Raw genomic sequence first — 14243 nt, forward strand, 5'->3', positions numbered from 1 at the left:
AAATAATTGTACTCAGTGATTATTTGTGTTGTTATAAATATTAGATAGCTAAATACAAGTGTCAAAAAGCTTTATGCGTCTAATCTGTGGGGTGTAATGTATGCAAAATGCATGTATAGTTAAAGTGACACATTAGAGGTGTACTTTAGAGTTGACCCCCAATTAATTATGTTTTAACTGTTTCATCGTCCCTATTTATTAAATAAAAACTCTGAGACAGACTATATTTTATACTCTTTCAGTGTAAGATATAGTCTGTCTCAGATATTCTCCCATAATTACTGCCAGCGTGTGTATGTAGCTGTTATCAGCTGTGAATATTAGAACAATCAGCCTTTGTTCAAAATTATTACCATCTCCACTAATGAGATGGCCCTAAAACCAAAAGAACCAAAGCCAACTAACTGCTGCCAGAGAAGTGATGAATAATCTCTCTGGCTATCTGCTTTACTCTCTTACTATTTTCACAGTTAGTGATTCTGTACAGCAACTTGTAAATAAGTGTTTTTGTCTTACAGCCATATTTGGTATATATTGCTGTATGAAGACTATAACTGCACAAGAGTTTGGGTAGTGCTCTGCTACAACTTTGAGGTTAAGTTATGGTATTTACACTTATACAATTCAATATTACATGTATACCCAGACACTGCTGATGATGCTTTTATTAGTCTCCTTTGGTCACAGTAGGAAAAGTGCAGGAGGAGTTAATACTGGTTTAGTTCAAGCATGCTGTGTTATGGCTCAGTCACAATAGAGTTATAATAGGTCAGTAACCTCCTTGCAGCTAGAAAGAATTGATGGTTGCTTTATGACTGCGTTGATTTTTCTTTGCATTTGTTAACTAGTTGCAAGTTATTGAGGTGGCCAGCTGGTTGTCCAGCGGTTGAACGTGCAACACTCTCAACCTTGGTTTCAATTCCTAGGTGACTGCATGGTCGCCAAGGTCACCTGCAGGAAGGCAACCTCTAGTAATCACACTCAGACAGATTGGTGAAGGCTTGCAAATATATTAACTTAAAAATGCAAACAGATTTCCAGCATGTTGCAACCAGTTTTGTCAGGTTGCACCAAAGAGTGCAACGCATCTGTGAAACGTCTCTTTGAAATTGGAGACTTAACTCAGCTGTTTGCAGTATACTGGTTTTATTCGTATGTAAAAGCAAGGTTCCCAAGTGCCTCTGTCATTATGCAGTTCAATCACCATGCTGCTGTGTCACTGAAGGTGGAGGAATTTCTGAATTTTTGTCTCAGATCTATAAGGTTTTGCTTAATTTGAAATTTTGCAATTTTTGTTGATTTATCAAAGTTATTCACCGTATTATTACAAACTGATGTGATGCATTTGCCAACTTGACCGCATTCAATTGCAAACTGATAGCAGACTGACAATTTATCACTATTTTGACACATTTGACAGAGTAACACATAAAGGGATTTATAATTTATTCATTCATGTGAGGAAAAAATCTACTTTATAACTAAGAGTGTTAAGAGACATAAAAGAAATTGTGTATGTTGTGTTGTCGATACAATCAAGGTCCGAGTAAAAATCAGTCTGCACAAAAGCTAGCTTGTGTGTTAATGTGCTAAAGTGGCAAATATGCAAATCTATATTAAGGATCGCAAATCATTTGCATCTATTTTGCCATTTGTCAAAACCTTAATTTAAACATATGGAACAGCAGTCAGTGATATTTCAAGCACAAATAGACCTGCAATAAAAATACTCTGGTACTATAAGCAGAAGTGTAAAAATTAGAGTTCTTTAACCTGCTTTGACTTTTACCTGACATGGTATTGAAACACAAGCACTTTTCACAGGCAAACTTGAGCCAACCTTCAGCCACTGTCTGTCACTGTTTACACACTGCACAGAGGCGAGTATAAAGAGCTCTTTCTCCACACTCACTCTAGTCCTCTGTCTAAAACAAGGAAGAAAAGGTTCCCTCACTACAGTAATATTATTTTTGGCTGTTACTGTATTGCAAAGTATATATACAGTACTGTGCAAAAGTCTTGAGTCAACAATCATTAACTTCTATTTTCTAGGAAAATGGGAAATTTATTGAAACATTTGCAAACATAAGGAAATACAGTATAAAAAAAGAAAAAAATGAATTTGTACACGTCTAATTTGCTTGAAAGTCAATATTTGGTGTGATCACAGCCTGAACTCTCTTACACAGCTTTCTTGTAATGTCTTTAAGTAATCTTCAGGAATAGTTCTCCAGGCTTCCTGAAGGACATTCAAAGCTCTTCTTTGGATGTTTCTGCCTTTTGTTCTGCTCTTTGTCGAGATGATTCCACTGCTACCATTATTTTTAAGGTCTGGTGTGTGTTTTTCTATCCAGTTGTGCTTTTACCACATTGGCAGTGTGTTTGGGGTTATTGTTATGCTGAAAAATTGAACTGTTGACAATCAGATGTTTCCAGCTGATATTGGATGATGAAAAACTGACTCATCACTTTCAACCCCCAACACCAATGGCTGAAAAGGAACTTCAAACCATGATGGAGCCTTCACTGTGTTTAACTTACAGCTTTAGACAGTCACTGTTGGTCCTCCCTCTTGTACATACTGTCGATGAAAAAAATGTTACATTTGGATTCAGAGCTTCATAAGACCTGTTGAAACTGATTTTCAGTCCAGCTGTTGTATAATTTGGCTTTTTTGTCCCTGCAACCCCTTCACAGCGACCTTTTCTGATTAGGCTTCAGTGAACAGTAGATCAACAGAGGCGTATGTACAGGCGTATGGTCAGGTACACATATCCCCCCAAAAAACTCTGAGGGACCTTTAGAAAGCTTGGAGAACTATTCCTCAAGACCACTTTGATAAAAGAACAAGAACATATGGTTCCTTCAAAGCAAAAATGAAGAAATGCTAGACGACTCAAGACTTTTGCACAGTACTGTGTAAAATATGTGTATTTTTATATTTATATAAAGATATGTATCTTTTACTACTTTCTCTCGCTCTCACTCGCATACAAATAATTAACAAAAAATCTGGCTAAAGGATAATTTTGGACACAAGAGAACTATTTATATGGGGTTTGTGTTGCTTATTAAATTTAACGTTCTGTTTTAAGCAGAGCTGAGATAAAAAGCTACTCCAAACATGCCTCTATTGTTTATATGGATAAAAAACACAAATCTGTGTCAACTGTTTTGGGCCAAGAGAAAAAGAAATGAACTGCAGTCAGTCTGGCCTGGTCTACAGGTGTTCTTAATGGGAAGCAGCTCAATGCTACAGCACATAAGAGAAAGAAAGCAGCAATTTTGCAGCCAGACATGCAACAAGCCATTTATGTGTCTCAGAAAGTCAGGAATGTCTTTCCGTCTGAGCACGCTGTAGCTAAGAGGCATCTAAAATGATGGCTTCAGTTGATAAAAGTATAATTTCAAGGGTGCTGTGATATTCACAACTCAGATGGCTTAATAATTACTATTTTATGTATGCTGTATGAGCCACAGGTAATAACAGCTCAGATCCAGATCTCGGGTAAGTTTGTCTCATGAGACAGAGCGGAAATGTAGTCAGCATTTGCTAGCCCTGTGATTTAAGAATACTATTCTACTTTTTGCTCATGAAGCGCAGAGAGCCATAGTAAAAAAACAAAAGAAAGAAAGAAAGAAAATCATAAATTTTCAAATTTCAGCCATCCCATAAAACACATCAGAGCACATCAGAATAACTTCATTTAATATATTGATAGACAGTTTGAATATGACACCAGTTTCCTTCACTTAAAAGAATGGTTTATCACTGTAAAGTGCTGCATTCAGCCAATCAAAAGAGACCTGAACATTTTTCCACCATCTGATCAGGGCGCTTCCAAAGTGAGCCTTCAGGACAATGGAAAATTAGAAGAGTTGCACAAACTTGGTATGTAAATTTCTGTGGAAAAACATACTGCACATCATTCTTCCTCCAGGTGTTAAAGTGAAGATTATGACACTAGGAGCAAGGTGTGCTGTGACCCTAACGTGAAACAGTTGAATAAAGAAGAACATTTTACAAAAGGTTGAAGCAAACTTGGACTGACTGGGGTACAAGTGAAGAAAGCAGGTGAACACTGTGGCTGAATCACAAGATAGCAACACTACTGTGAAGTAATGGAGGATGGCTCACAACTAGCTGGCATTTTTTGTGTTTGTAAGCAACAAACATTTTTATAGGTCAGTGAGGAAACCACCTTCTATCACTATGTGAAGACTGGAGCGAGTTAACTGAACAGTATCAGAATAATCCTGTAATAATGAAGTTATAAGAAGCCCATCAAGTGCCTTAGCTGCACACATGTTACCAATACAGAGCAGAGGTTTCTTAGCAGGCACCAACTAAAATATTCTTCCTCGTGTTTCCGGGTTTGCTCTGTGGGCAGCTGGAGTCAGGCTTCATTCATAGAGCTCCTTTTCATGCACTATGTCTCTCTCCTCCCACCCTGTAACTGAGTGCACCCACAGGGGTGGCACTGAAAATACTGCAGCCTCTAAATGGAAGCCCATGAGGAAGACTGGCTGAGTGATGAATTGTAGGAGGTAAACTATAGTTTGCTATTCATGTTACAAAATGACAGGGTGTGTGCATTACCATACGCATTTGATGTGGTGGAGTTTGGATGCAGTGTTTGATCCAAGTCTGTCTGCAACCACCATATGATTGTAAAAGAGTTTATGAGCATTAGCGTTTGTTTTATCAGGTTCTTTCACATATAAACATAACCGCTCCACTTATGCTAATACACAGTATGCGTACATGGTTATCCATTTCCTACAAGTTCCGAAGAACTTCTTAAGAATTCACCCCAAACTAAAAAGACCCAAATACTGAGTTATACAAGTTCATTTTTACCCATACTGTCAAGAGATTTAAAATGATGGGTTGGGCTACTTACAATCACAGATGTTTATACAGGCAAATGTCCAGTATACTCATTTAATTTTTGGGTGGTACAAAACACTGTAACCATACTCTCTTTAATTTGATACATGCACATTAAAAGAGACTTTCCCTTACTTACATTAAATGGGCTCATTTTGTCCATACTTTCTACAGAAATGTATTGGGGGACCTACACATTACACCTACAGCATGATGTCACGTTCTTTATCCCCTCCACCCATTGCCAGCTTTAATGGCTTACGTTTGTCAGCCAAGGTTTTCTACAAGATTTTTTAAAGTGTCTGTGGATTTTTTTCATTTTTTTGTTGTTGTTTTGCCCATCCAGAAGAGCATTTGTTAGGTCAGACACCGATGTTGGATGTTTGCAATCTCCATTCTGGTCCATCAGGTCAGGGCTCAAAGCCAGTCAGCTTCTATGCCAAAGTCATGTCTTTATGGACCATGTTTTGTGCATTAGGCCACAGTCATGTTGGGAGAGAAAAAGAAATTCCCCAAACTGTTCTCACACTGTTTTAAGCACAGACTGGTCCAAAAAGTCTTGGTAACCTGAAGCGTCCTTTCACTGGAACCACAAGACCCAGGCCAAACTCAAAGGATAAATAAAAGAATACAGCTAAAAACCTTTAACTTTAAGCTTTCAACTCCTAAAGCCAATGCAGGTTAAACCTCAAATTATAATGAGATAACATAGGTGGTAAATTCTAAGGAGAATAGCAGATACAATTAGAGGCAAAAAATATTAGTAAAGTATTGTGAGTGTGAACAAATCTGTTGCAAGCTGGACGAACAGACAGCAGAATGTACACACTTACCAAGTTAATGTTTCTTCTTTCTTCTTCAAAATGTAAATATATTGGGTACGTTTTGAAAAATGCTAGCTTGTCGAGTTCTCAGTGTTGTAAGGTTAAAGGTCTGCTCAAACTGTTTACTCCTAAACTTGGTTCTTGCAGGGGTGAGAGCTCTGTGGCCTTATGATGTCTCTCTCTCTCTCTTTTTTTCTACACCCACACACACTTGTGTGTGACTTCGCCGGTTTCAATTGAAACAATTTCAGTGTTTCAAAGCATATTCCAGTGTTTTTAGTTCACCATTTATGAGGCTTCAGTAGGAAAATAAAAGACAGATCTGAAGGTTTGAAATTGTTTTGGAAAAATTCTGTAATGATTAGATGAAAAACTCTCAAAGGATCAATTCAACTGGTTTATTATTTTGTTACATAAGTTGAAAAAAAAGTTAAACGAGTAAATAAAGAAAGAAGGTAAAACAAGGTAAAAAACCAAAAGTTAAACAAACAAGTAAATAAAGAAACAAGATAGAGGAGAGAAAACCCCAACGATCCCCTCTGAGCAAGCACTAGGCGACAGTGGGGAGGAAAAACTGCCTTTTAACGGGCAGAAACCGCCGGCAGAACCAGGCTCAGGAGGGGACAGTCAACCGCCAGGACTGGTTGGGGGTGAGATGTCTCTCCTCTGGAACAAGTGGAAGCGTTTTTTCTTCTTTTTCAGACACTTTTCCACGAGCACTTTTTTCTCCAGAATGAGGATTTTCAACTCATTGATTGTTTCAGCATGTTGCTTCTCGAGTTTCTGGTATCTTTGCTTTACTTCTTCTAATGTTGCTTGTGTTTCTTCAAGCTTTTCTTTCAGTTCTTTCGATGTTGCCTCGTGTCCTTTGTTGTGCATGTCTTCTAACTGCTCATTTCTTCTTTAGATTTCTTGAAGCGTACGCTGCAGGTCTTCATTCATTTTCTCTTGTTGTTGCTTTTGTGCCTGCATTTCTGTGTTTTCACGCTTCAAGTCATTGTAGTTCAACAACATCCCCTTAATGAGCTCTGAGTCTTTTCTTGCTATTCCAGTGATCCTACGCTGCATCTCTGAGCATCGTTTTTCCAGTCTTTCCTTTTCTCCTTCAAGTTCACTTGTTTTGCCCTTCATTTCATCACAGAATTGTTGCAGTTGTAGGTATTTCCTCTTAAAGTCCTGGAGAATACGTTTTTCTTCTTCCTGTCTTTCCTTCTGTTGCTCTTTCTCTTGATGAAGCTCTTCATAGTTGAGCAGTGTTTGATCAAGCCTGGTTTTCAGCACTCTGTTTTCTTCCTCCATGCCTTTGAATTTGTGCTCCATTTCTCTCTGCTTTATGTCCTGTTCTTCCTTCTGTTGGAGGATTTCTTAATTTTTTCCCAGCGCTTCATCGAGCTTTCCTCGGAGCATCTGATTCTTTTGCTCCATGACTTGGAGATCCCATTGGATCACCTCAATAGTAACGTTTCTGTCTTGAAGCTGGGCAGACATTTCTTTTAATTCAGCACTCTTTTTCTTGTTTTCTTTAGTCAGGAACACAATCTGCTCTCGTGCTTGACCAAACATTATTCCCCAGCCCTCAGTAATAATTTTTATGTCCGGCTGGCATTGTTGTTTTTCTTCCAGGTCTTTATTTTGTGCTTCCATTTGTCTGCACTTCTGCTCTAGTTGTTTTCCTGCCTACTTTTTTGTAATGTCCTTTGAATGGACAAGATGCCATCCAGGGAAATTTCCCCTGGAGAAATTTGCTGGCCACGCCAGGAAGGAGAGGCGGCGTAATCTTTTTTTCTTTGTTGGTGTTTTTGTGGATACATGTTGGAATTTGTACACAGTGAATCTGTGAAGGTTTCCAAATGTATCTCTGGTCAAACGTTTGAAGGCTGTGGACACAACTGCTGCGAACAAACTGACTAAAAATTGCTGATTCCCACTCCCCTTTATGCATGCAAAGGGTCTAAGATCCTTTGATGATGTCCTTTTACATCATCGCTCTGTAAGCCAATGGGATTGTCACATGACATTTTAGAATGGGAATATTTTTTAAACTGTTTTCAAAATTAACTTAAAGAAAATACCAGTAACTCAGTTATTTAGCTAAGCCCAAAAATGTGCTGGAAAATGTTCAACAGTGATCAAACAAAAATAACCAAGCTGATGACTGACTCAGTTTGAATCACTCTGCCCATTTTAGAGGATAAAAAATGACATTTTAACTGCACACTACTTCTTCATTGTTCCTTGGCAGTGTTCATCCTGTTCCTCCTTGCACAAAGGACAGGTACCAGTCCTCCTGATTGCTTAAGGGTCTTCTACAGCCTGTCTCCTGGAATCTCCATCATACTCTTGAGACTGTGCTGTTAGTCACAGCAAACCCTCTGGCAGTGGTATGTATTGATGTGCCATTCTGGAAGAGCTGGAATATCTGTGCAACCTCTTTAGGGTGCAGGTATCACCTCATGCTGCTAGTAGATACTACTGACCTTAGCCAAATGCAACTAGGGGAAAAACATTGAGAAAAGATGACAGGGGAAGAAATGGGCCTCCAACTGTTAAACCATTCCTGTTTTGGGGGGGTGTCTCATTGTTGGCCCTCTAGTGCACCTGTTGTTAATTTCATTAACACCAAAGCGGCAGAAAGTGATCAAAACCCCGCTCTGCTACTTAACTGACCACATAATTATCCCACTACTAACTCACTCGATGCTACATTTCGGATCAAAAGTCTTTTTTTTTTTCATGCGGTGCAGTTGCCATGTAGCGAGTTACATTGGCAGCTGGAAAATCCTACGAGTTCTTTTAGGCATCAACATTTCAATGCAGTGATAACACCAAAAAGAGTAAAGTAAGTGTGAGCATTCACTGTATTTCACTGTGATGGATTACATGTCAAGCAGCTTGCACGTTTCTGCAAGCTGGTGCTCATACCACTCAGTCATGGCTTGTGACCAGCTGCTGCTGAAAACACAGGAATCACAGCAAATCCGAAGCACACTTTAGAAAAAGTTTTAAACTAAAAGAAATACAATGAAACATGCTGACAAATGCTTTAAATAATTAATAAAGACATTACTTAGTATATGCATGAACAGTATTTGGACTGTGCATTGAATGTTTACTTTTACTTTTTCACTTTAGCAGGAATTTGAAAAAAAATATAAATGTAAAAACATTTTTTTAAAAAGTAACTATTGACTACATCATAGCTCAGAGGGTGAATGAGTGTCCATGAGTTGAACTTGTCATCCTGGTAATCAATTGTGATTTTGGCCAGCAAACCTATTAGCTCATTGTGAGGAACTGAATGAAAAAGGGTTGGATGGAAAAGTTAGGTATCATGCTGCTTTTATGATTAGTTGCCCTGTTTAGCTTGTGACCCCTCTAAGAGTTTGATGAAGAAGTCCCAAAATCAAAACAAGTCATCAAGCCCTGAACCCCAACCAGAGCTGTCTGTTTTGTGGCTCGATTGCGTTCTTTTACCCTGCTGGGTCCGTGCAAGTTATCCAACACAGGACCCCAGTAAGCTTGGGGTAAACTTTACACTTTACACTGCAGACCTTCAGTGTTCAGGTATGCTGCAAAAAGTATGTCAGAAGAATTTAATTTAAATAAATGTATTCTTCTTGGTTATTTTAGCATGAGCTGCCTGGCTTTGGAGGTATCCACTGTGGACATATGTGTCACTGGGTCATAAATTACATATTGTTTTTTTTTTTTTTTCCAACACTGTAAAACACTGTAAAACACACATATACGGTATATTTAGCCACCCTGATATTTCTGTTTTTTGTTCAGTTATTATCATCATTATGCCTGTCTTTGCTAGATGCTGTAAATGTGTAGTACGTATGTGCCACCTATGTGTTATAGGCACAGTTAATGCTAGCATGAATAGATAATTTTTGCTAGCTTGGAAGTTGTGGTGGGTTGAGCTAACCCTCTTCCCTACTGTTTGTATGTGGTTGTAGGAGCTGGAGTGGGCAAGTTAATTACTTTTCTTTCTTTCTTTTACCTTTCATTGTCAGACATAACACAGGAACACACCAGTTACATATGCATTCTCTTGAGTGTAACTGAGCTAAAAAAACACCAATATAAGTTACTCATGTTAGCTTGCTAGCCAGTTAGCATAAGCTCAGTGACTGCTCAGTTGCAATGCTGATCCTGGACCATCATTTTTTATCACATGTGATGAAGGTGCTGGAGAGACTAGCCTTGACTAGTCCTGAGACCACAGTTGAAAAACACCTTTCAACACTCTATAGTTTGCATACAGACCAAATCTGAGAGTGGATGACCATCAACCTGCTGCAAAGAGCTTCTTTCCATCTTCCTTCAGTGTGTGCCGCAAAATAATGAAGATTTTCTAGTAGTCAGTTGTTGTGAGGGAAGTGGACTTTGCTGTGGTCTGCTAGGATATTTAAAGGATTATCATTTACAGGATTTTTTTTCGAGTTGACTGACACTCTTTTTACTGTACCCACTCCAACCTCTGTTTTTAAATGTGCTATAAATAAATTGGATTTGGATTTGGAAATTTCAACAGCTATGAGTTGGAGATAACAAATTCCGGCCTGACCAGAAAGTTAGTGGAGACTAGCAGACGAGACATGTAAAGAGGTGGGAATCTTTCTACATCCTTCCCACATTATGACTGTCCTTAAATAGCCCTGTGACTTAAACTGCATGGGAAATCTCTTCCATATCACTTCAGTACTGTTATGGACTGTGGATCCCAGCAATCCCACACGTGGCTGCATAGAGCATTTTAGTGCATGAAAAGAGCTAATGTATAAGACCATTTGAAGCTTAACAATGAGTCTAACGTCCCAAAGCAAAAAATGATCATGTTATGAGAAGAAAGATGTGTGTGTACTACCATTAAATCAACGCCTGTTTTCTGCAGCAGTGGTTTTGAGCACAGCTGCGAGGCCGGATCTGGAATTTATCAGACTTGTGAATGGTCTCCGTATGTGCCTTTTGTTCCCAATGCCGTGGAAGTCTCACTTGGTATATTTTGTGAGGTGTTTAAATTATGTCAGATCAATGTGGAGGGTTTTTTTCTTTTCTTTTCTTTTCTTTTCTTTTCTTTCTGGAAATTAGTTTTTTGATGGGATTGAAATCGCTGTTTTCAAAAATTTTGCTGTGTTTTATAGTGTTGACACTCTGAAAAAGCTTTTGAGGTAATGTCAGAGTAAAGTAAAGATAAAATCATGCTCAATTATTGTGTTACACAACAAGAAACAGTTGTGGCTTTATCGCGGAGACACAAAACATGCATCAATCTGCAGCTGAAAAGCCCTCTCTTAGTAAAACAACCTTTAAGGGACCTGAAATGCCTGCAGAAAGTGGAAGATGCCTGCTTTAATCCAGCTGTGTGCCTACAGTCACAATGTGGTCCAGTCAGACTCTGGGAGGTGCCCTTGCATTAGAGAGATAATTAGCAGTTTGGGGCGGACGCAGACTGAACGGGCAGATTGGGATGATGTGGCCTGACAAAATATCAAACAGGATGGCAAAGCAAAATACAGGGTAAAAGACCTTTGACTAAAATTGTCAATAAAGGACCTTTGAGCTGAGCAAAGTGCTGTGGCCCAGTTTACATTTTGGCTTCTATTCAGAAAGTGCTCCCTCCATTTGCTGACTTTGGACATTTTAAGGATTATTTTCTTTGGTTCCTATTTTGAGTGACAGAGAGCACAAATATATGTGTAATGCACTGACCAGACACTTGAGTGCACGTACATGTTGCTTCTCCCCCCTTGAACTGCCTTATATCTTCATGGCATTGTTCAGTAAGATGCTAGAAGCATTCCTCAGAGATTTTGGACCACATTGACATGACAGCATCACACAGTTGCTGCAGATTTGCTGGCTGCATGTCCATGATTCTGAAATCATTCGAGCTTTGTGGGGTCATATAAGGATAGAGATTATTTCAGTTATTGTTGCTTTTCACCTCAGACCAGTTGAAAACTATTTTCCAGACTTCTGGCATCAACAAGGAATTTTCACCCAAAATTGCCACTCACTGAATACTTTTTAAATAAATCTTTTTCAGATTCTCTTTAAACCGTAGAGATGGTTCTGTGGGAAAATCATATCAGCAGTGATTTAAGTGACTACGAACATCAAATTAAAAGTCACTTAAATCACCTTCCTTCCCTATTCTGATGCTCCATTCACACTTCAGCAGGTCGTCGTGACCAGATCTACAAGCCTAAATGTTTGGAGCTGATGCCCCGTGATTGGCTGATTAGATATTTGTGTTAACAAGCAGTTGAACAGCTGCATCGAAAAGTGGCTGGTGAAGGTATACTGGAGATTATCGTGCAATGGGATCATTTTACATGACAAGGGAAAGACCTTAAAGTATTTTAGAGAGAAACCCAACAAATCCCGCTGGAATAAGCACTTAGTGACAGTGGAGAGGAAATCTCCTGACCCAAATGTATCAGTGACATTTGATATGTTTTCATTATTAAAGTTTAATATATACAATTCTAATGATTTTTTAAAGTAACTCCCTAACTTAAAAAAAGGCTATTCACCCTCAGCTGTATGTATTTGACACTAATCAGTGAATGCAAACATGTTAACACAAACATCGTGTTGAACGTGTTAAACATCTGCTAAAGATCAGATCTCAGCATTGTTGTTGTGAACATTCTGCCATTAGTGACTCGCTCAAAGCACTGCTGTGACTAACTACTTCCTGACAGAGGCAATAAATAAATAAACTCTCAGTCCTGTTCAAACAAAGGGTAAAACCATAATGTAGACTTTAAGAGGAATTCAAGTCATTATTGCAGCTTTTCTTCTTGAAATCTTTTCACGTCTTAGTTGTATTGATCGTGTCATATTCCAGGCTAAGAGTGATCGAATTCGTCACCATACCAGCTGACTAGCGCTAGCATAAACCACAGCTTAACAGCCTTATGCCCAGAGCCCACTGTGGTTTCCTCAAACCTCAGCATGGATGAAGATCATGTAATGGTGTCGAAGCACGCTGCGAGGAGGAAGAAAATGCTTCAAGTGACATGTGCACGTGTTTTGAGTTACGTGCTATAATGTGAAATAATAATTTGCTAAGTGGTAGTTATTGGTGACCTGAACATGAAAGTCATGTACAGCTTGTTTTCATTTTACTTGCTGAAAAAGGTGCAGCCCTTCATCGGTGCAAACGGCCCATCCTTCACATGACTTCATGCATTTGTCATCAGTTTAGCTTTGGGCTGGACCCTCACTAATATAGCTCATCCTTTAACTTTGACCCCTTTGCTGCTACTCTGCAACTCTAGATAGCATCTCTCTATGGCTGCTGGTTTTCACTGTTCAGGTCGGGAGGCAACATTCCTCACATTCTGCCTCAACCCTGGATTCCTGACCTCCCTTCACCCCTTGCAGTCTTCTTCCACGGTGGGTGACGCGGTGTTTGATCCCCTGCTCGCGTCTTGCCTTCTTTCATCAAGGCTTTTCCTGCATAGTCAGGAAGACAAAAGGAAACTCGTGAGCTTGTTTAAGCCTATCCAATGACAGTGCAGCCTGTAGCAGGAGAATGCTCTCATTATCATTAATCGCAGAGCACAGCTGAGGGCTGGAGTTGTGTGTGGACTGGCCAGACATAAATGATCTCTCAAGTCGTCTGTTTACACGATTCTAAATCAGAGGAATTTGCTCTTCAGTATCTTCTGTCTGTAGAACAGAAGAAAAGAAAGATTTTACGACTGCAGCTTTACTTTTTGACAAAGTGATTTTGGTGTGTTGTAACACACAGTCACACTACATCGTTGAGACTATAAAGCTCATGTTTGGGCTGATTCTGAAACTGCTTATCATGTAAAACCTAGTAGGCTGAACTTTACCATTTCCTCTACATCACCACCCATCAAATGCTTGTTAGGAAATGCTGTTTAAACAACAGCTCCCCAGTTCATGTTATTTCCGTCTTTGCCCGGACTCCGATAAGCTGCAGGGACTCCTGAGAATAAGAGGTTAGCTCAGTACCTGAGAACCACTCTATGCCATGATTACCAACTTGCGCTATCCAGATCCACAATGTGCATCTTTAAATATCACATGCCACATCTCCATTTTCTAAGCATTGTTTAGGCTCGAGGGGAAAACAGACATTATGTTAGAATATTTCTTACAAAGAGACTCAAACTATAGTAACTGTTGCGTAACTTATAATGAAATTCAAATTATAACTTTATAGTACCTCCAATATGGATCATCTGCAGGCCACATGAATCTTCAGTTTTCACATGGCTTGATCCACTATATCTGTCAGCACACTGGCTTTGTAATCCACTCTGACACAAATTAAACGCAACACAAACAGCATGTGGTGCCTGTTGTGACTGAAACATAATTTATATGCAGTGTCAGCTCGGGACATTCAGTTTATCATTCATATGTCTGTGGGACGTTTTTATAGCGTCTCAAAAGACAGACTGTCTTGTTAAATGACTTAAACACAAGGTAATTGAATCTCGCAGAAGCAACCACCACCATTGCTGGTTTGCAGTAAG

This window comes from Oreochromis niloticus, linkage group LG9 (genome assembly GCF_001858045.2).
Source record: "Oreochromis niloticus isolate F11D_XX linkage group LG9, O_niloticus_UMD_NMBU, whole genome shotgun sequence".
Classification (NCBI taxonomy): domain Eukaryota; kingdom Metazoa; phylum Chordata; class Actinopteri; order Cichliformes; family Cichlidae; genus Oreochromis; species Oreochromis niloticus.